At 45.7% G+C, this 21,430-nt stretch overlaps 1 protein-coding gene across 1 annotated transcript in view; it reads right to left on the reverse strand.

The window, feature by feature from the left end:
- The window catches only part of RSPO2 (R-spondin 2), a 156,286-nt gene that overhangs the window by 9,579 nt on the left and 125,277 nt on the right, over nucleotides 1-21,430 (reverse strand). The window lies entirely within an intron of this gene.

Genomic DNA, 21,430 nt, shown 5'->3' on the forward strand with positions numbered 1-21,430 from the left:
CAGAGTAACATGGCATCACACACGCTGCCCCCGTGGTTACCAGAGTAACATGGCATTACACACGCTGCCCACATGGTTACCGGAGTAACCTGGCATCACACACGCTGCCCACGTTGTTACCGGAGTAACATGGCATCACACACGCTGCCCATGTGGTTACCGGAGTAACATGGCATCACACACGCTGCCCCTGTGGGTACCGGAGTAACATGGCATCACACACGCTGCCCATGTGGTTACCAGAGTAACATGGCATCACACACGCTGCCCCCATGGTTACCGGAGTAACATGGCATCACACACGCTGCCCGCGTGGTTACCGGAGTAACCTGGCATCACACACGCTGCCCCCGTGGTTACCAGAGTAACATGGCATCACACACGCTGCCCACGTGGTTACCGGAGTAGCATGGCATTACACACGCTGCCCACGTTTTTGCCGGCAACTACATGGGGACGGAAGGTCAGAAAATTGCATTGAGTGTAGCTAGCATTATTAGGGTTAGGCACCACCAGTGGAGAGTTCTGTGTGAGAGTAGGGTGAGGTTTAGTTACATTATTACTACATGGGGCAGTGTATGGCCGGAGGACGCAGTGCGGAGCCAGTGGCAGGCACGGATAGGTGATGTATAGTGCACCGGGCAGGCACATTTGGCATGAGGGGGAGGGAGACAGCGCCGGGGGTTTCTTCACGTTCATTGCTTGTTCTGATATCGCTCGCCGTAACCACCGCCCACCCGATCAACCACCATGGCCCGACATCTTGCAGCATGTCCACCCGATACATGTGTCCAATTTCAGCCCGAAATTGGTTGCATCATCGATCGGGCATGCTCTTTGCATCACGATTTTCATCCAATCGGATAGTCGATCGGCCGCCAAGTCGATAGATGTATGGCCATCTTTGGTCTCTAACTGATGAGTGTTTAGCAAAGGCAAACTCGGAAGCTGCTTAAAGAGAACCTGAACTGAAAATAAACCATATACAGGTCATACTTACCTCTTGTGTTGTCTACTACTCAATCTCTTTCTCCTCTGCTACGTTCCATTTGTCCACTGTGATCAATGGATTTCTCTGTCCTCCATTTTAAAAATGGCCATTACCCCATAACAGCTTTCTGGTCAGCACACTGTTAAACTTGTTAAACTGTAATATCATCCACTTGAGCCATAGGGAAACATGGACATTACCTTGCACATTCAGTTGTAACTGACAGCTGCTCATATGTAACGGACAGCAAGTTCCAACAATATTTTGTCAGAACTGGAAGGGATCACTGTTAGAAGAAAATGGTGATCTCCTGAGAGGAACTGACAGTTAAGTTAGTATGTAATATTCACTTACAGCTACGTCATGTGTTTATTTTAAATCATTTTCCTCGCTTCAGGTTCCCTTTAAAGGGACACATAAGTCAAACAAAAAAAATGAGTTTTACTCACCTAGGGCTTCCAATAGCCCCCTGCAGCTGTCCGGTGTCCTCGCCACCTCCCTCCGATCCTCCTGGCCCCACCGGCAGCCACTTCCTGTTTCGGTGACAGGAGCTGACAGGCTGGGGACGCGAGTGATTCTTCGCCTTCCCAGACACATTAGCACCCTCTATGCTGCTATGTGGTATATGATATATGCTATAGCAGCATAGATGGCGCTATTGTGGCCAGGAACGCGAAGAATCACTCGTGTCCCCAGCCTGTCAGCTCCTGTCACCGAAACAGGAAGTGCCTGCCGGCGGGGACAGGAGGATCGAAGGGAGACGGCGAGGGCACCGGACAGCTGCAGGGGGCTATTGGAAGCCCCAGGTGAGTAAAACTCATTTTTTTTTGTTTGACTTAAGTGTCCCTTTAAGGCATCATCTGCTGTAGAGGGCGCCAAAGAACCAGGCCAGGGATGCTACAATTCATGGAATTATACACATCTGCTGGCTACATGATGAAAGGCGAGAGATTAAACTGTAGTGCAAGTATTGGGCAAACAGCTCACGGGGTGTTCCATGACACCTATCCAACCCAGCAACATGCTAACATCTAAATCAACACCTCTGATTAGCATTAGAAAGGTGGATCAACTCGCATTACAGAGGAATGGCAAGTGACACTAATGTGCCAATTAAGCTCATTATTATGTTAGATGTTATTTGTTAATTGCGTCAACACTTTTGTAAAAGTCCATGTGTAAAGATCCAGCAAAACTGACCCAAGACAGCAGAGGGCTGGCTTTAAATAGGAACTTTAACCCAGGATTGAATCAGTAGCCAATACCCCCTTTCCCACAAGAAAGCTTTACCTTTTCTGAAATGGGTCATCTGGGGGGTCTGAATTGCTGATATTGTGGTGAAAGCCCTCCCACAGTGTGATGTCATGACCATGGTGCTGATAGTTTCCTGTCTGTGAACCTCGTTGCATTTTGGGAAAGAACAGCTTTTTCCAACTGCCAAGCAAGCAATATCTCCCTCTGTGCATAGAACTCTCAGTAATGAACATTCCGTATAGATCACCTGGCAGAACTAAAGATGACACCACCAGTGATACATTTCAGAATGATAATCGGGGAGAGGAAAGATTTTACAAGGGCAAAAACCTGACTAAATTATTTATAAATGAATATTGTAAAGAAATATTAACTACGTTATTTTCACTACAGTTCTGAGAGACATGAAGACAAATGTATTTCCTTTCAAACATATACCAGTTACCTGGCAGTCATGCTGAATTTTCTTGCATCAGTAATGTCTGAATCACACACCTGAAACAAGCACACAGCAAATCCAGCCAGACTTCAGTCAAACATCTGATCTGCATGCTTGTTCAGGGTCTATGGCTAAAAGTATTAGAGGCGGAAAATCAGCAGGACAGCCAGGCAATCTGCATTGCTAGATAGGAAATAAATATGGCAGCCTCCATATCCCTCTCACTTCAGGTGTACTTTAAGATTCTCTGGGGGGTTTTATTGACATCTTTTACCCACTCTGTAAAACTATCCCTGGTCCTGTTGACACCTGTAGGCGAGACATGAGAAGGAAATGGAGAAATCTCCTTCCACTCAAACCACAATAAAAAAAGGATTTTTGTACAGAGAGGAGGAGTTAAAACTTGACGCTGCTGTTTTCTGCGCCTGGGGGACAGTTCTTCACTTCTTGGTGCGATGACGCCTAGCAGGGGCGGGGAGTGAGGAGAAGCTTCCCCAAAGAAGCCACCGAATGCTATAAAACTAACCTGACAGAAGTTGCAGCGATTCTGTGCTCTGCCCAACTCTCCCACACGTCAGCAGGGCAGCCATCAGGGGGGGGGGGGGGACAACTGACACTGCAGTGAGGGGCCCAGGGCTTGTGGGGGCCCTGACCCCCCCCTCCCCAAGAGCTGGAAGGGCCGCATGTGCTGGCTGCAGGCCTGTGGCTCACTAACCAGCACACCGTATTCCAGCACTGAGAGAAGAGTGACATCAGCGCTTGAACGTGGGGAGCAGATGAGTGAGCCCGCTACAGCGAACTTTCCATACTGGGGCTCGAACCACCTATACCTAGCTACCTATACTGGGGAACCACCTATACCTAGCTACCTATACTGGGGAACCACCTATACCTGGCTACCTATACTGGGGCACCACCTATACTTGGCTACTTATACTGGGGTGCCTAGAGCTTGCTACCTATACTGGGGGCACCTGTACCTGGATAACCTATACTGTGTCAGCAGCACACTTCGCGCACGGACATGGGGGTGGGGTGGCTAGTGGGCGGGCACAGCAACCAGTGCGTGGGCCCAGGGGGGCCAGGCCTGATAACGTGTGAGGGGCCCCAAAGTTTCTGATGGCGGCCCTGCACATCAGTGATTGGGCTGAGCAATGTGAACCATTTTCCATGGCAACTCCAGCCAGTCAGAATACCCCACATCCCGTGAATCAGCCAGCCCCCTCTGCAGCTCCCCAAAGGGAGGAGGTGACTGGTTTTCAAGGTCCACTACAACAGGCCGAAGGACACCAATAATACAGCCAGAATCCTCACTCACAGGACATCAGTGTCAGTTCACAGACCCTGGAAAATGGCGCTACTTGTGATATTCTTAGCGCAAGAAAATCTTATCCTGACAAACAATGGAAAGTGACTATTGGTGAAGCTAGTTAAAATATGCCTTCATAATAATAGTAATAATAAATGATGCTGGGACGTTCCCAGAAAAATACTGTCTGGGTTTTCCAGTTAGGCTGAGTCATCCTGTTACGTCAACAGATTCATTAACCAAGAATAGAAATAGCTTGAAATTAGTTATTACGGTAAAATCGGCCCAACAGCAGCTACAGAGAGTAATGGTCATGTCTAGAAGAACTCATAGAGAAGCATGTGACTTGTTTGACCAGCTGATAGATTTGCAAAGGTCTGATTTGCTGTGATCACATCCTGCTTTAGGACGTGATCATGACTAACAAATCAGAGACGTACATATCTATCACCTGACCAAACTGATCACATGCCTCTTGACGAGTTTTCCTAGACATGACCATCACTAGTACCGAGGGTACTTCATCTGACGTATGGACTCTCCTACAACAAAACTGACTGGTTCCTGTAGTCTGTACACATTTATGTTCCCTATATCAGCCTCTCTATGCCACTCTTTTCAAAACAACTGAAGGATCTATTGGATGTTTAAGAGGGGAACGGCATTTTGGCAAAGTCACCTTTTTCCAACTTTCTACCCCTCACAGAAATCCTTTCCGTTAGGCTGCGTCCATGGAAGGAAGAGGAGCCTTATGGAGAGATTTTGTAACACCGCAAACAGATTGTTAAGCGCTGCCTGGAAAAAAAGCAAGGATGGAAATGGTTGGACCATCCAAGAGTCGCAAAAGATGGCAGCAGCCTAGTAGAAGATTCTCGGTGACCCTCAAGCTGCCAATATTTTGCAGGGGAGCGGTGGTGGTGATCTGACCAAACACCAGTATGAGGCAAGAAACATCCGATGCACATACTTTGAAATAGAAAGTACAGTATATTGGTATTCAGTCATTTTTCCACAATATTTTGAAAGTGCTTTTCAAAAATAGTTTACGCTTTATTTGTATCAAAACTTCTTCGCTGACCATATTTTAATCTGTTTGGTGATGATTCTTCAATCATAAGGGCACCTTGATTGATGATCCAAAGGCTTCCCATGTCCTCCTTGACCCCACTGCTGCTGGCCAGGACCCTCGTCTTCTCAGCCATGCTCCCGTTTGTTAGCGAGTGAGGCTGTACTGCATAAGTGTGATTATGGTCCGCCTCTGCGCAGTAGCACTAAGCTGCTCATGCATGGAGGAAAAGGTCGAGCATGAGCAACTTTGTACTATAGCGCAAGCCCGGACCGTACTTCTGCATGCGCAGTATGGTCACGCCTGTACACAGACGGACCGTACTCATGCATGCACAGTATGGCCACGCTTGTACACAGATGGACCGTACTTATGCATGCACAGTATGGCCACGCTTGTACACAGATGGACCGTACTCATGCATGCACAGTATGGCCACGCTTGTACACAGATGAACCGTACTCATGCATGCACAGTATGGCCACGCTTGTACACAGATGGACCGTACTCATGCATGCGCAGTATGGCCACGCCTGTACACAGACATACCGTACTCATGCATGCGCAGTATGGGCACGCCTGTACACAGACAGACCGTACTCATGCATGCGCAGTATGGCCACGCCTGTACACAGACAGACCGTACTCATGCATGTGCAGTATGGCCACGCCTGTACACAGACAGACCGTACTCATGCATGCGCAGTATGGCCATGCCTGTACACAGACGGACCGTACGCATGCATGCGTAGTATGGGCACGCCTGTACACAGACAGACCGTACTCATGCATGCGCAGTATGGCCACGCCTGTACACAGACAGACCGTACTCATGCATGCGCAGTATGGCCACGCCTGTACACAGACAGACCGTACTCATGCATGCGCAGTATGGCCATGCCTGTACACAGACAGACTGTACTCATGCATGCACAGTATGGCCATGCCTGTACACAGACAGACCGTACTCATGCATGCACAGTATGGCCACGCCTGTACACAGACAGACCGTACTCATGCATGCACAGTATGGCCATGCCTGTACACAGACGGACCGTACTCATGCATGCGCAGTATGGCCACGCTTGTACACAGATGGACCGTACTCATGCATGCGCAGTATGGCCACGCCTGTACACAGATTGCAGTGCAGCCATGAGAACATATTCGGCAAGCTCTTCTCAAACGTTGGTTCAAAGGGTCCCAGTGTTGGAATGGTGGGCTTGAGGAGGATGGAGGAAGCCTCTAGAAAGCAAGTATGTCACTTTTAACTGTTTTTACTTACTGGTACTCTTTAAATGCACTAAACCAACTAAGAGCATGCTGGGCCACCATACCACAACTAATGGTGTCTCACAGATAGAGCATTTCATTCAGGTTCATTTCCAGAAGTGTGGTGAAGGCGTAATGGGCAGGTGTGGAAAATACCCCTGCATTGCAAATCCATAAGCAATTTAATTATCTGTACATTTTTGGGATGTGAAGAAAAAAACAGGACTGCATAGAGGGAGCCCAATGTAGACACAGTTAGAGCATACTAACTCCATGCAGATAGAGTGCTTGGTTGGTTTGGAACCCGTGACTTCAGTGCTGCAAAGTAAGAGAGCTATCCACTATGCCTAGTGCATGAAATGGCATTTTATCATCAACACAGTATTAAAATTTAAGGAGCCCAACATTCTTTTGTTTTCCCCAGGGCCTCATTTTACCTAAAAGCATCCCTAAGAGAAGGAGTGACTAAGTGTTCTATTATACTTACAAGTTAAGTTTGTTTTTGACAACATGTAGATACTAAATCTTTGAACATGCATGACAGTCCACGTCAGAGGTGATTGGTGGGGGCTATTTTGGCTCTTGTTGCGCCAGCGGTTAAGCCAACATGATGGATCAACTCAGTCATAGGGTCTAATTTTTTCCCATCAATCTCAAGGCGCTCAAAAGGCTTCAGCAAATAATGCTTGTATTAGGAGCAAACAGAGTTACAACCACGACAGGTTTCAGGTGGAGCACTTCCTCAAAGTGTGAGGCATTTTTCCCCAATGACTGCCTCCTTCACTGTTTGCCACTCCATCATCCCCCTCCATAGCAGCAGAACACATTACTAGCCTGCAGGCTTTCGATGTATCTGTACAGAACTACAGGCCGAATCGTTCATTTGTCATATGTGACTGTGCACCCAGCTTTAGTCACTGAAATCTAAAAAAACCTAGACATCTCCATTTTCTCACCTCTCTTAAGTCTCGTACCCACTATGCGATTTCTACAATGATTTTTCCGACGGGTGGTGATTTTTTGAGAAACGAGCAAGCGTGTGACGTGGGAACAGGCGCATGATTACATGAACAACATGTGTGGCAATAGCGACAGTTATGGATCTTTAAGATCTCAGCCGACTCCTACGCGAAGTGCCGTGAACGTTTGAACCCTCATTCACGTCCGCCATGTGCCATTGTGTGCTGTCGCATGTTCCCACTGGCAGGAAGATGGATCGGGGAATGTTAGTCATTGGGGACATCACTGGAAACCATTTTCCTGCATCGTAAGTGGAGTATTCAGCTTCAGTATACACACATCATTATTCCATCTCTTTGTCGGTGTTCTACAATGGAGTCTTCCCTAAGCGGATATAATTCTCTAACTGTTGTAGGATAATCATGATGGTTAACCAATCACAGGGAAATCCAAACCACCAGAAGGTCCAATTACTTTATTCTCCACAACTGGAAACGATGGGCAACTCACTGTGAAAATTGACCAGCCAACGCAAGACAAACAAGAAGCCTTACCACAACCAGAAGTATGCCAACAAATTAGAAAGTCTCTGTTTGCCCAGAAAATGTAGCAATGTCAGTCAGAGCGGCAGTGTTTGTCCAGCTAACAAGGCTGGAAGGTCAAACCTTGAAAGGGCCATCAGTTAGCATTTAGCAGAGCCGTAATGTTGTGACACTGACGGCCAGGATGACTTTGCCACATGTCTGGCCTGTGAGAACACCAGAGGTCCCGCAAGGTTATGACCTCTTCTTGAACTTCTTCCAGTCCCGGCCTCTATCGCTTTGACATAGGATCGAGCTGTGGTCACATTACATTTCACCCCTGAGCAGACTAGGCTACAGGATATGTTCCTGTCTTCATGACATCCAACAGAGAGCGGCCTTGTGGGAGTCCTGAAAACTACCAGTCTTGGATTTCCAACCGCTGAGAGTCCTGTCAAAAGATCATGGAAGAAAAACATCTGCAATGCTACACCGAGGGGGACGCAATGCTGACAAATTAACCTTCTTGAACCGGCCAGTCAGAGCAAGTTAGTAACAACAAACAGCGACATTAACAATGGGTTCCTTTATCCGACTTTCAATTGTTCCGAAAGAAAACCTTGAATTTGATTCATTCATAAGTGGAATGTTTCTGAGGAACCACAATTTTTGTTATTTTTTTTTTAATGGGGACTTTCCTGGGTGGTGAATCAGATTTTCTTCTTCTAAGGAGGGATTCTCTAAAAATTCAAAACAAATGTTTGCCTTCTTGAAACAGAAGGTATTTGCGATTATTTATGTTGGAGTGAGCGTATGAGGTGTCCCACAATGCATCACTGCTGAATATGCAAATCATCCTTTGTTGTCCCTGTAAGCTAGCCACACCTCCAGAACCGCTGGAATGCAATGATGTGTTAGCCTGTTAATTGTACAGAGCCACACTAATGCAACATACTGTACATCCAGACTGTTTTGATTGGTTGGTCCTCATCAGTGCAGGGCATGGATTAATGTGGCTCCAGGGGTTAGGACTTGAAACGCCCAGAGTTACAGATTTCCCAGCAAGCTTACGGTGAACCAGAATGCCCAGGAGTGAGTAATGGGTTACAATGATTCAAAACCAACTATGTCAGCATGTTCTTGTGATTGGCTGGAGGTTAAGGGCCCGTTTCCACTGGATGCATGCAAAATCACATGCTTTTTTTCAGATGCAAATTTGCATGCAAATGAGCACGTATATACGACAGTTTTTAACATATGAATTCACATAAATAATGAAAACATTTTTTCTGAGTTTTTTTTAGTTTCTATTGACATTAACGAAAGCGTGCATGAAAATGCAAAAACATCACGCGGTATGCAGAATCTGACAACACTGCTGTGCAGATTTTATTCTGCATAAAGATTCTACATAAAAACAGCAGACAGTTGTTATTGATACCAGTGTCGGATTGCTGGATGATATTAGATGTTTGCACTGGAGATGATCGGTCTCTGGAGATCCCTAAAGCCTGAAACACACCTTAGATTTCAATGACTGAAATCTTTGTTCATGATCATTTCAGGTGAAAGAACAGCCTCGGTTTTGCCCTATGGATATGGGAATGGGGAGGACAAGCAGTAGCAAGGTGCAGTGGATGTTTATGTGTGTGTGTGGGGGGAATAGATGGTTTTCCACCATGTCCAATCACCAACAACCGATTTGTGTACTTCAGGGAATACCTGCACACTCACTGTATGGTCATCGGAGACAATCATGAACTACTGTTCCAGGTGACTATAGTAATGAGACAGTGTATTGTATTGTTCCTGCCCTCACGCTACCCGACAGAAGTAGCTCCATCATGTACCTCCCCTCATAGCATAGAAGAATGATGCACAAGCGCTCATTCACCCAGCGTCACACCTGATAGCACTTGATCCTTATGCCACACGATTTCATAAATGTTTGTAATGACACTCCCATCCTAATACTCGCTCTGTCTGGATGTGCTTTGTTGGCACTAGGTGACTAAGGGGGGAAAACCCCATACACATTGCCAGCCATTCGGGGCCGCCTCCCTTCCCACCACCCCACGATGCACTGGCAAGAAATCCAGACTGCCAGAACATCTCATCCAAGCGCCACTCAAGTCCATCCTTACCCCTCCTACTCTTATGTGCTCCATCCCTCTGCCCAGCTCCATAGCAACAGAACCTCAGCAGCATGGTGGCGCAGTGCTTAGCACTTTCACCCTGCAATGCTGGGTCTCCGGCTTGAACCCCAGCCACTATCTGCACTGAGTTTGTATGTTCTCCCCATGTCTGCAGGGGCTTTCTCCAGGCACTCCCATTTCTTCCCATGCCCCAAAAACATACAGAGAAGTTAACTGGCTTCCCCCCTAAATTGGCCCTAGACTACAATACCTACTCTACACAATATATACATACATACATACATACATACATAGACATATGACTATGGTAGGGATTAGATTGTGAGCCCCTCTGAGGGAGTATGCTAAATGATTGCTTGCCCCTTTCCTTTGATTGCCTGTACTTGTATTACTGGGCCTACCTAACCAGCCCAAAAATTGCATGATCATGTATTTTGTACCGTTTGTCCTGTGTTGTATAACCTTGCTACATCTGTCATCCTTTGTATCATTCTATGTATTTATTGTCCAGCGCTGCGTAATACGTTAGCGCTTTAGAAATACAATAAATAATAAGAAATGATAATTCACAAGTTTTGTGAATGAATCCCTAAAGCAATAAATCCGGGCAGCACGGTGGCGTAGTGGTTAGCTCTCTCGCCTTGCAGCGCTGGGTCCCTGGTTCGAATCCCAGCCAGGGCACTATCTGCAAAGAGTTTGTATGTTCTCTCCGTGTCTGCGTGGGTTTCCTCTGGGCACTCCGGTTTCCTCCCACATTTCAAAAACATACAGATAAGTTAATTGGATCCCCCTAAAAATTGGCCCTAGACTACAGTACTTACACTACATAATATAGACATATGGCAATGGTAGGGATTAGATTGTGAGCTCCTTTGAGGGACAGTTAGTGACAAGATTATATATATATATAATATATATAATATATATATATATATTTTATATATACACTGTACAGCGCTGCGTAATATGTCGGCGCTATATAAATACTAAATAATAATAATAAAAGGTGGCCACACACCATACAATTTTTTAAAATATCTTTCCAATTCAAAAATTGCTTTCAATTTTTTTGACTGACTAACATATGAAAAAATGTGACTAATGTACCACACACACACACACACACGTGTTAAATTTTTCCCCAATGATAAAAAAAATGATTAAAAGAACGGAGAAAATTACTTGGGAGTATATGTTAATAAATTGACACTCTACCATGTGGCTGGATGGTCTAATGGTTCTGCCTCTGACACAGGAGACCAGGGTTCGAATCTTGGCTCTGTCTGTTCAGTAAGCCAGCACCTATTCAGTAGGAGACCTTAGGCAAGTCTCCCTAACGCTGCTACTGCCTATAGAGCACGTCCTAGTGGCTGCAGCTCTGGCGCTTTGAGTCCGCCAGGAGAAAAGCGCAATATAAATGTTATTTGTCTTGTCTTGTCTACCATACGCCATTCAATTTTCATAAAAGTTGATCAGAAAAAAAATCCACCACTTTTATCAAATAAAAAAAAGCTTTTGATTTTTCAGGAAATCCGATTTTATCGAATTACCATAAAATTGGATAATTCTATTGTATCATGTGGCCACCTTAAGGAAGATAGATCTAACATAAGCACATGCTGGGGAGTCTGTTGGGAGGTGTAACATTCTGCTATTAGCAGCTATGAAAGAAAGTTAGTCTTGAGCAGAGGTCCTGTAGCCCCGGGAAGAAGAAGGACAAGCACTGAGAGCCAAGTATTCAGGGATTGTGTCATCTTCAGCCCAGACAAGGACTCACATCTCTATTATAGCATTTCCAGGGATCGTTTTCTCTTTTTCTAACCCAGCAGTGACCCTCAGTTTTTCTATAGATATTTCTAAGAATAGCACATCTGTTCTGCTTTACTGCGGTAACCTGAGATCTGATCCCCAATATAAATGTGTGGCCCCCTGCAGCTCTCTGGAGCTCAGCCAAATTCTTCCTGTAGGACTCTTCCAACAATGGGGTGGCGTGTCCTCCATGCTGACCCGGGCCAGATCTCCACCTCGAGGTGTACAGGCTCTCCACCTGTAACCATTCGCCTCGCCTTCTCCGTACATCCCCCAGAGACAGTGCGACTGCTAACCCTGGCAAAGGAGGAGGGGTCTGTCAAGACGCCAAGTCTAGATTACCCACATTGCAGCAAAAGAACGGTTTCATTAGTATGGACATTCTTATATATTGGTTCAATAGCCTGCAATGTAATGCTTGGTACACGATGCAATGTTCCGTCAGAATGACTGTCAAATCAATTATTTCCGACTTCCGTTCTGATTTCCGATCATGTTTTTCTAATTTTCTTTATAGAAGTGATTGTAAAATTGGTCAGAAAAACGAAAGGAAATCATAGTGGACCTGTTGGAAATAATCGATTTGACCATCAATCTGATGGAATATTGCATTGTGTGTACCAGGCATAAAGGTGGTCAGGTCATACACCATACAATGCACAGTATTCTACATTCTTACTAGCTCTACAAAGTACAAGAGAAGCCAACAGACTGAGAAGACCTTGAGCAGATTGCTTAGGTAAATAAAATAAATTGGACAAGAAATTGTATGGTGTATGGCCAGCTTTACAATGGAAACAACATGCCTGACCAGCTTAGAAAGTCATGCTGGAACGTGTAGTTCAGCGATATCAGAGCTCTGATAATTAGCATAGGAATATCTGCCATTACCCTGATATGGGAAGATCACAGGCCATGTCTGCACAGGAATGTTAAGACAATAAGCAGAGCTGCCAAATAGGGCCATTTACTGCATATACTCGAGTATAAGTCTAGAAATTAAGGTCTGTTTAACTTCATAAAAGTATAGGGGTCGACTTATACACAAGTCACGAGCAACACTTAGCACACTGAGTAATGTGTGTGCTAACAGAGACATTCCCATTTGCAGTAATTTAGCCTGTGGTAAGTAATACTTTGAGGCAGGGGTGTAACAATAGACCCTGCAAGGGATGCAGCTGCAGGGGGGGGGGGGCAGAAGCCATATGAGTTCCCGTCCTTAAAGACTGACAACGAAGGGAAAGGAGAGAAAAAAAAAACTTTCTGCTCTCTGCACAATTTTTCTTATGACTGCATCTGCTCAGCCACTGATATTGGAATCATACAAAGTTTTGTAGAAAAAGATTTCTAGACAGTCTCTATTCAGTGTGCAGGGGGAGGGGGGGGCAGTGATTTCTAGTTACACCCCTGCTTTGAGGAAAGGAAATGCCAAGAAAACACAGGTGTGAAAGTTCTGGCCACAACAAGTAACAATGAAAGGGGCAGGGGGGGAAATACCGGACTGCAGGAAGGGGGGGAGGGTGAATAATTGCAGCACTTGGGGGGCCTGGAGGAGTTACTGGCTGCACTTAAAGGGACAGGAGGGGTTAATGGCTGCAATACTGTGTGCAGTGCAGGCCTTAACCCCTCCTGAGCCCCAAGTGCAGCCACTAACTTTGCTAGTCAGACTTAGGGCTAGTTCATACTGGACGCTTTGGCAGCGTTTTGCTGGATCAGCAAAAAGTTTTTTTTTCACTGTACAGGAAAGCGATTTAGGAGTGATTGCGTTTTGTGATTCTATAACACTGAAATGCAATAGCTCCAAAAATGCTGCATGCACCATCAGCAAATCACTAATCACTGGCAGTGGTAATCGCTACAGTGTGAACACTACCATTGACTTGCATTAGCAGCAGCATTTTGCTGATCGCCAGTGATCAGCAAATCGCTGAAAAATCACCCAGTGTGAACTAGCCCTTATACTTGAGTCAATAAAAAATTCCAGCTTAACAGGGTTGAATATTGGAGTCGACTTATACATGAGGTCGGCTAGTATTCAAGTATATATAGGTATGTGTGGAACAAGGCTTTTGCGGATAAATTGTTTAATTAAAATTGTTTAGGGGACCTGAAGCATCTTAGCTGAAGAAACTAAGATCAGGTTGTAGGTGGAGGTTCTGCTGGGCTCAGCGTTATCATGCTGCACAGCTTGCAAGGGGTTGGCACAGATACCAAGCTGTCTTAATTTGACCATACATAGAACAATATTTATGATTGATTGACCTTTAGATTTGGTACTTCAATAGAATAGAGGGTGAATTGGATACACTTTTGCTGTTCAACTGAAGCAAACAATATCAGGCTGAAAATCAAAATTCTGTTCCCCGGACTAGGAAACATCTGTAAATGGGTATGGGGCATTATAATGACAACAGATATTATTCACAGATGTAGTGTAGTCACTGTAAATCACAGTCCAGTCAGTGTTGATACTTTGCAAATACAGCTCTGTTTCTGTAAAGAAGATGTGTTCTCTTGCTGAGCACCAGGTGGGGTTTTATACTTCTCAATATTTTGTTAGGGTTAGTTTGGTCTGTTGTCAGATTCCATAAAGGCAATGTTGGGAGGGGCAGCAGGATATGAAGGAGAGGCTGCTGAGGTAGAGGTTGAACACTGAAATGGTGAACCTACCGTAGACCCTCGAATGAAAGGTCAAGGCCTTGATTCACTAACCGGCACTAAGCCGGTTAGTGTGCCTTATCACTTAGTGGGCACAAACTACAGCGCTAACCTTATCTGAGGTTAGTGTGCCTTATCTGAGGTTAGTGTGCTTTATCTGAACTTAGTGCCCCTTAAGTAGCTTTGTGCACACTAAAAGATGTAGCTTTGTGCATCTTTTACTGTGCACAAAGCTACTTAAGGGGCACTAAGTTCAGATAAGGCACACTAACCTCAGATAAGGCACACTAACCTCAGATAAGTCGCACTAACCTCAGATAAGGGGCACTAACCTCAGATAAGGGGCACTAACCTCAGATAAGGGGCACTAACCTCAGATAAGGGGCACTAACCTCAGATAAGGCACACTAACCTCAGATAAGGCACACTAACCTCAGATAAGGCACACTAACCTCAGACACACTAACCTCAGATAAGGCACACTAACCTCAGATAAGGCACACTAACTCAGATAAGGGACACTAACCTCAGATAAGGCACACTAACCGGCTTAATCCCGGAAAACTCTTTTTTACTCCGACGCAAACACTTAGCGCCGGTTAGTGAATCAAGCCCCAAGTGTCTAAGCCAACCAGCTCCACCAATAAATCTCCACCAATCAGAATGTCTGATAGTATCAATGTCATTATACACTAGGAGAGGCCTGTAGGATGCCATATCTGGGGATGTTCCACGATCCACTAATATGGGCATACTTACAGTACATCCATTTTTCCCTCCATTGATTACTACCTCAAAAACAACATAGATGGCAATTTAGTATGTATATCTGCTTGATTGTTCTACCACTATTAGGTCATGTTCATTCGTATTTAGATGAGATGTTCAGTTATTTCTATCCTTTGATGACCTGCTCCATCTGCTTAACTAGGCAAGTGCCCCAAACACTGGTGCAACCATCTTAGCAAACTGGATCATCTTCCTCGGACACACATCTAAACATGGGGAGATTGTGGTGAAGTCAATACATTATAATGTCCAAGGAGCAAACAGAAGTAGGGAATCTTATCAATGATATAGAACATACATGAAATCTATCCAACAGACCAACACCATACCAAGTTCTTCTGCAACAAGCAGGGAGGCCAAGACACAGCAATGGAAAAGTGGAGGCCCTCATAGGCAGCCATATTTAGTATTTTCATACTTTCTGATTTCTAGGATTTTTAGGATTTCTAGGACTTACTCAAAGATGAAAAACTTGAAAGATAAAAAGCTGGACTCCCTTGCCAACATCCATAACATGTCCTACATTCCTACTCCAGTTTTCCTACCTTAAAGAGGAACTCCAGTGAAATTAATGAAATAAAAAAGTGCTTCATTGTTACAATAATTATGTATAAAGGATTTGTCAGTGTTTGTCCATTGTGAAATATTTCCTCTTCCTGATTTACATTCTGACATTTATCACATGGTGACATTTTTACTGCTGGCAGGTGATGTCAGTGGAAGGAGATGTAGCTTGCTTTTTTGGCAGTTGGAAACAGCCGTTATTTCCCACAATGCAACAAGCCTCCCACAGTGTGATGTCATCACCATGGTCCTGACATCACACTGTAGGTGGGGTTTCACAACAATATCAGCCATACAGAGCCCCCTGATCCGTTTGAGAAAAGGAAAAGATTTCTCATGGGAAAGGGGGTATCAGCTACTGATCAGGATGAAGTTCAATTCTTGGTTACGGTTTCTCTAAGTCTACCATGCTGGTCTTCATCAGTGGCTCCACCCAATGCATGGTCCATGTGACCCCATAATTCCCCATCAGGTTAAGACCACAGAAAAGTGTGTCTGGTGTGTGTGTGTCAGCCAATTTTGTTTCAGTGGTCCATTAAAGGGAAGGTTCAAGCAAAATAAAAAAATGAGTTTCACTTACCTGGGGCTTCTACCAGCCCCATGCAGCCATCCTGTGCCCTCGTAGTCACTCACTGCTGCTCCAGTCCCCCGCTGGCAGCTTGCCGACCTCAGAGGTCGGCGGGACGCATTGCGTACATTTTTACGCATGCCCGCCAGTGCAGGAACATTAACACATAAATTTTTACGCGTTACTGGTTCAATGCGTACATTTTTACGCATTGAACCAGTAATGCGTAAAAATGTATGTGTTAATGTTCCTGCACTAGCGGGAATGCGTAAAAATGTACGCAATGCGTCCCGCCGACCTCAGAGGTCGGCAAGCTGCCAGCGGGGGACTGGAGCAGCAGTGAGTGACTACGAGGGCACAGGATGGCTGCATGGGGCTGGTAGAAGCCCCAGGTAAGTGAAACTCATTTTTTTTTATTTTGCTTGGACATTCCCTTTAAGGCAATTCATGTGCAGTTTCTCCCTTCATCCCTCTTCCAGTGTGATTAAATCATGGTAGAATTTTCCTCCTTCCTTCTGTACTTCGTACTCAAGATGCCTGACCCAGATGTATTTCTGTTCCACAAGAAACTACTATTATGTAACAAGAATAGTAAAAAATGAAGACGACACAGAGGCAATACTACATTATAATAAAGTTCTGTAAAATTCCTTCAAACAGGGTTCTAGTGGACAAATTCCAATTTCGATGACGGATTCCTTCACCATGAAATTTCGCTATCAACATCTGCTTGTATGAAGTAACGGGCTGAGCTGCAGTGGGCGATGATGAATAATGGTCGGTGTACAGCAAAGGTTGTCCATGAAGGATCTAGCATAGGTTGGGAAGGGATCAGAACAATTTGTAAGCAGATGGATTGGTGGGAAAATCACCCTGACAGTATTAGCCAAGTCTGGTTTGAATCTTCAGTTTCATGGAAGAGGTCCTGCTGTCTTATGACAAGTCGGGTTATTTATGAAGGATTATTGCTTAGAAGAAAAATAGACTCCAATATGGTTCTACACTTCTAGATGTTAACCAAATCAGGCGTAACTATTAGTGCACAGAAGTGTCCCCCATGGCTGTATGCATCTTTTCAGTTAATGTACTGAAAATGTACTATAGGTTGAAATCAGCAGTGGAAAAGCTTTTTATCACTGCTTAACCTTTTCCAGACCGCTTTAAAGTGTACCAGAGCTGGTGCTTCCTCCAGTTCCATGCGTACGGATCACTCCAGTCTTCTCCCTTTTCGGTACCAGCCAGAAATGCAGCACTGCCGGAGAGATATGTAGAGGGCGCACTTCTCTTGCCCGCGACTGTCTGAAGTTACAGGGACCGGGTACTGAAGAGGTAGAAGACTGAGGACGGCAGCGTGGGAGCGATCCGTGAGCATGGGGCTGGAGGAAGCCCCGGGTATGTATAAAACTTTCAGTTTATCTAAGCTCTGGTTTCCTTTAAGATCAGAGCGGTCTGTGCTCTTATAAGTGCTGTGATTGGCTCGCAGCAATCATGGGGTCAGGAGTCAACGATATACAGAAGCTCTGCAGTCAGAGTGACAGCAGACTGAGCGGGTACAGCAACATGGGCAGCGTCGAAACGGCGAGAGCTAGCGGCGTCCTCTGCGGAGATGATAGAAATCTATGCCCTGGCAGGAGTTGACAAAGATGCTAAAGAACTGGTACACAACTGGCAACGTGCAGCTATATACAGAGGTGGATGGGGCAGAAAACTGAAGGAGGCCAAGCCTCAAATTGGGCTGTAGCGCCATCAGAGGATGAGGCAGGGATAACAGCTCCAAAACGGTGTAGAATTCAATCACCAAGGACACATCGGCGGATAGTGGCAGGTAAAGCATAACTGCTCAGGGCACCAGGGGGTACAGCAGTCTGTGTTTCCGTTGCGTTTGTCGTTCACGATGAACGCACGCGGTTACCGCTGCAAACCCAATCAAGCATGTTGGGCTAAGATTTTTGTCCTCGATACATGCAACCAATTTTGGCCTAAAATTGGTTGCATTGTCGATCGAGCATGCTTTCGGTGGCACAGATTTTCATCAAAAAAAAAATTATCGAATCGGATAGTCAATCGGCCGCCATATCTTTAGGTGTATGGCCACCTTTACTGAACTTACTGAGGCGGGGCATGTGGGGAGGGCTTATTTATCTGTCATTAATCATACAATGCTGTTTGATATACACGCCATCCAGGCACAGCAGGAGAGCTGTGCACGGTGGCAGAGAGAATGGTTTAGTGGAGAACGAAGAAGTCCTCTATCAGGTCTATCAGAAAAATCCTGCATTGCTGCCTCTGCCAAGCACTGGCCGGGCATTCTGGGGGTCACTGGCGGTACCTGCCGTTGGGCAGTACATTATCTCCTCATCTTATGAGCACAGTGTACCGCTATCTGCATACTCCTGGATGAATTATGTTAGCATCGGACGTAATCCCAGGAAAACACGGGTGAAAAGAATGAGGAAAATATGGACATGATGGAGTGAGAGGTGCCAGAGAAGAACTTCATGTTCTACATCACCTCCTACAGAAACAAAATCATCTCCGTGCACCACTTGTAGTAATGATGGTGGAATTCAGTGAGGGTTTTCCCTTTACTGACGCATTTTTTTACTACAAGGGTAGGACACAGGAATAAGTAGGTAGCCACAATATTTTGATGGTTGAACTCAGGGGTTCTGTTAAGGTTTTTGTGGCCCCAAGCAGCACATAACATGCATGTCTGCACTGTTCTGGGGAAGGGGACTCTACATGGCCCAGAAACAATGGTCAACATATGGTGTTTGACACAAACTGAAGAATAAATGTATGCATTGCTTGTTGGGAAGCCTGGTGTACTAACTGCTAACCGATCTTTTGACCATTTGATTGGCACGGGGTGTTGCTTTGCATCCAAGATTTTGCACCCAAACTGATACGGTGTGACACTCCTAACCTACCTACCTGGGGGGGGGGGGGGGGGGGGCAGAAGGAGGAACAAAGTGGGGGGGGAAGGGCAGAAGTAGGCACGGGAGGACAGTAGAAGTCACAAAGGGGTGCAGAGGGAGGCACAGGGAGATTGAAGGAGGCACAAGGAGACAGAAGGTGGGCTAGAAGGAGGCTTAAAGGGGAACAGGAGAAGGCACAAAGAGGGAAGCAGGGCTTTGTTCGGAGGCGGTGCTTCATTTGGGGGCAGGCGTAATCCAGGGGCATGATGCCACCCAGAATAAATGGCACTCCAGGCAATGGCTTGGAATGCCTTTGCTTAAAAATGGTCGTGGTCATACTTGGATAGGAGCACAGGCACATGAATCTATTCGACAAGCACTTAGTAGAATAGGTACAGAGGGTCTGTGTGCTAAAAAAATCAAGCTGGAGGACGATGGGGGAAGCCTCTGGACTATCCAGAGACTTCCCTGTACAGAGGTATCTAATTTGTTCACTTCAGAATTACTGGGTGACATGAGGGCAGGTTAAGAAAAAAAATGTGCCTCCAGCTGCTCCTGGGGCCCATAGCAGGCACATAATCCATATGCTATTACATGATGAAGGCAGGAGCGTAACTAGAAGGGAACAGTACCTGCGACCGCACAGGAGCTCATAGCAATAAGGGGGCCCCAACTACTACTTCACTCCCTCCGATAAAAGGGTCCATCCTTCAGATCAGGCATGTTGAGACTACACTTGTTATGGATGTGAAGATTATGATGGTCACACTTGCCTTATGACACTTGCAAGATGGGCCCCCAGGCTGTGAAAGGGTTGGCAAGGAAGAGGTGTAAACATTGGAGAGCCCCATCAAAGTTCTGCTGGGGTCTCCCATGATTTGAATGTACACCCCTGGATGAAAGTCTGCAACCTTCACCTCTGTCATTTCACATCACAGTTGAGTTGCTCTAATGATAGGAAATTAGATGTTGTGTGACCCAAGGCACATGCAGCTCTTGCAGTGAGCTTAAAGAACAGGTTAGAGTGGAAAAAAGTGGAAAAATCTACTTACCTGGGACTTCCTCCAGCCCCTGGCAGCCTCGTCGCAGCTCCGAGGTCCCCTCTGTTGCAGATGCCGACCTCGCCAGGTTGGCATCTTCTGCACCTGCGTGTGGCCGCACCACTCGCAATCGGGCTCACATGGCGTGGAGTGTTCAGACCCCAGAGCTGCGGCGAGGGACATATCGGCTGCCAGGGGCTGGAGGAAGCCCCAGGTAAGTAGATCTTTATTTTTTTCCATCGGATGTGTGCTTTAAGGGAGAATAATGCAGGCAGCCCTGGGTTTATGTAAAATAAGATATTGTTGTGGATCATGCAAATGACTGCAACTGCAGACACAATCCAGTCTATCAGCAGACCTCAACGTGGTCTGGCAGGACTCCACTCTGGATTTTCATCATGGACAGGTTTACTCTGGACAATCACAGAAGTCCGTGAAGTTCCACTTTGTTGTTTCTCTGTTCTTTTTCTATTGGTTCAGTAGAATTTTGCCGGGATGAGGGGGACAGACAGGCAGCACTCAGACATAAACCAGGACCAGAGCAAGAAGAGGAAACAGGCATTATTTGGCCTGAGAGCAGAAAAGGCATCAAGTGACAGAGAGGTCCGATGACAGCCGAGAAAGACCTAAGAAGTGACGGAATATTTATGAATGGACTTGCGGTTTCAGGTTTTCCTGCTCTGCGTGTGAAGAGATTATAGCAGAGTATTGTTCTTTCTGCTGAGCTTCAGAGGAAATGTGGCATTCAGCAGAGAATCGTAGGATTTGGAATCAATTAGGGCAGGGTTTCCTCAACTCACATCTACCTGAAATGGTCACATCTTGAGACTCCCCTAAGATAGTACAGCTTTGCCAACTCCTGAGTTAGTAATACCGATCATACTCCTTGTGCAAAGAACAAGAAACTCAGAGCACACCCTGTCTGGGGCACTCCAGGACTCACTGTGAATCGTAAATCGTTCAGTCCACGCAAGTCTCATATTTCGGTTATTGGAGGAGAGTTTGTTGGCCGAGAGACCAGCACACATACGCCATTGGTTTGAAGTTATGTGTACATCTGTGTGCTTCTGTGCCAATTGTCATGAGTGTATGGGTAGGCATTGATGCACGAAAACA

This window comes from Hyperolius riggenbachi, chromosome 5, assembly GCF_040937935.1.
Source record: "Hyperolius riggenbachi isolate aHypRig1 chromosome 5, aHypRig1.pri, whole genome shotgun sequence".
NCBI classification, from domain to species: domain Eukaryota; kingdom Metazoa; phylum Chordata; class Amphibia; order Anura; family Hyperoliidae; genus Hyperolius; species Hyperolius riggenbachi.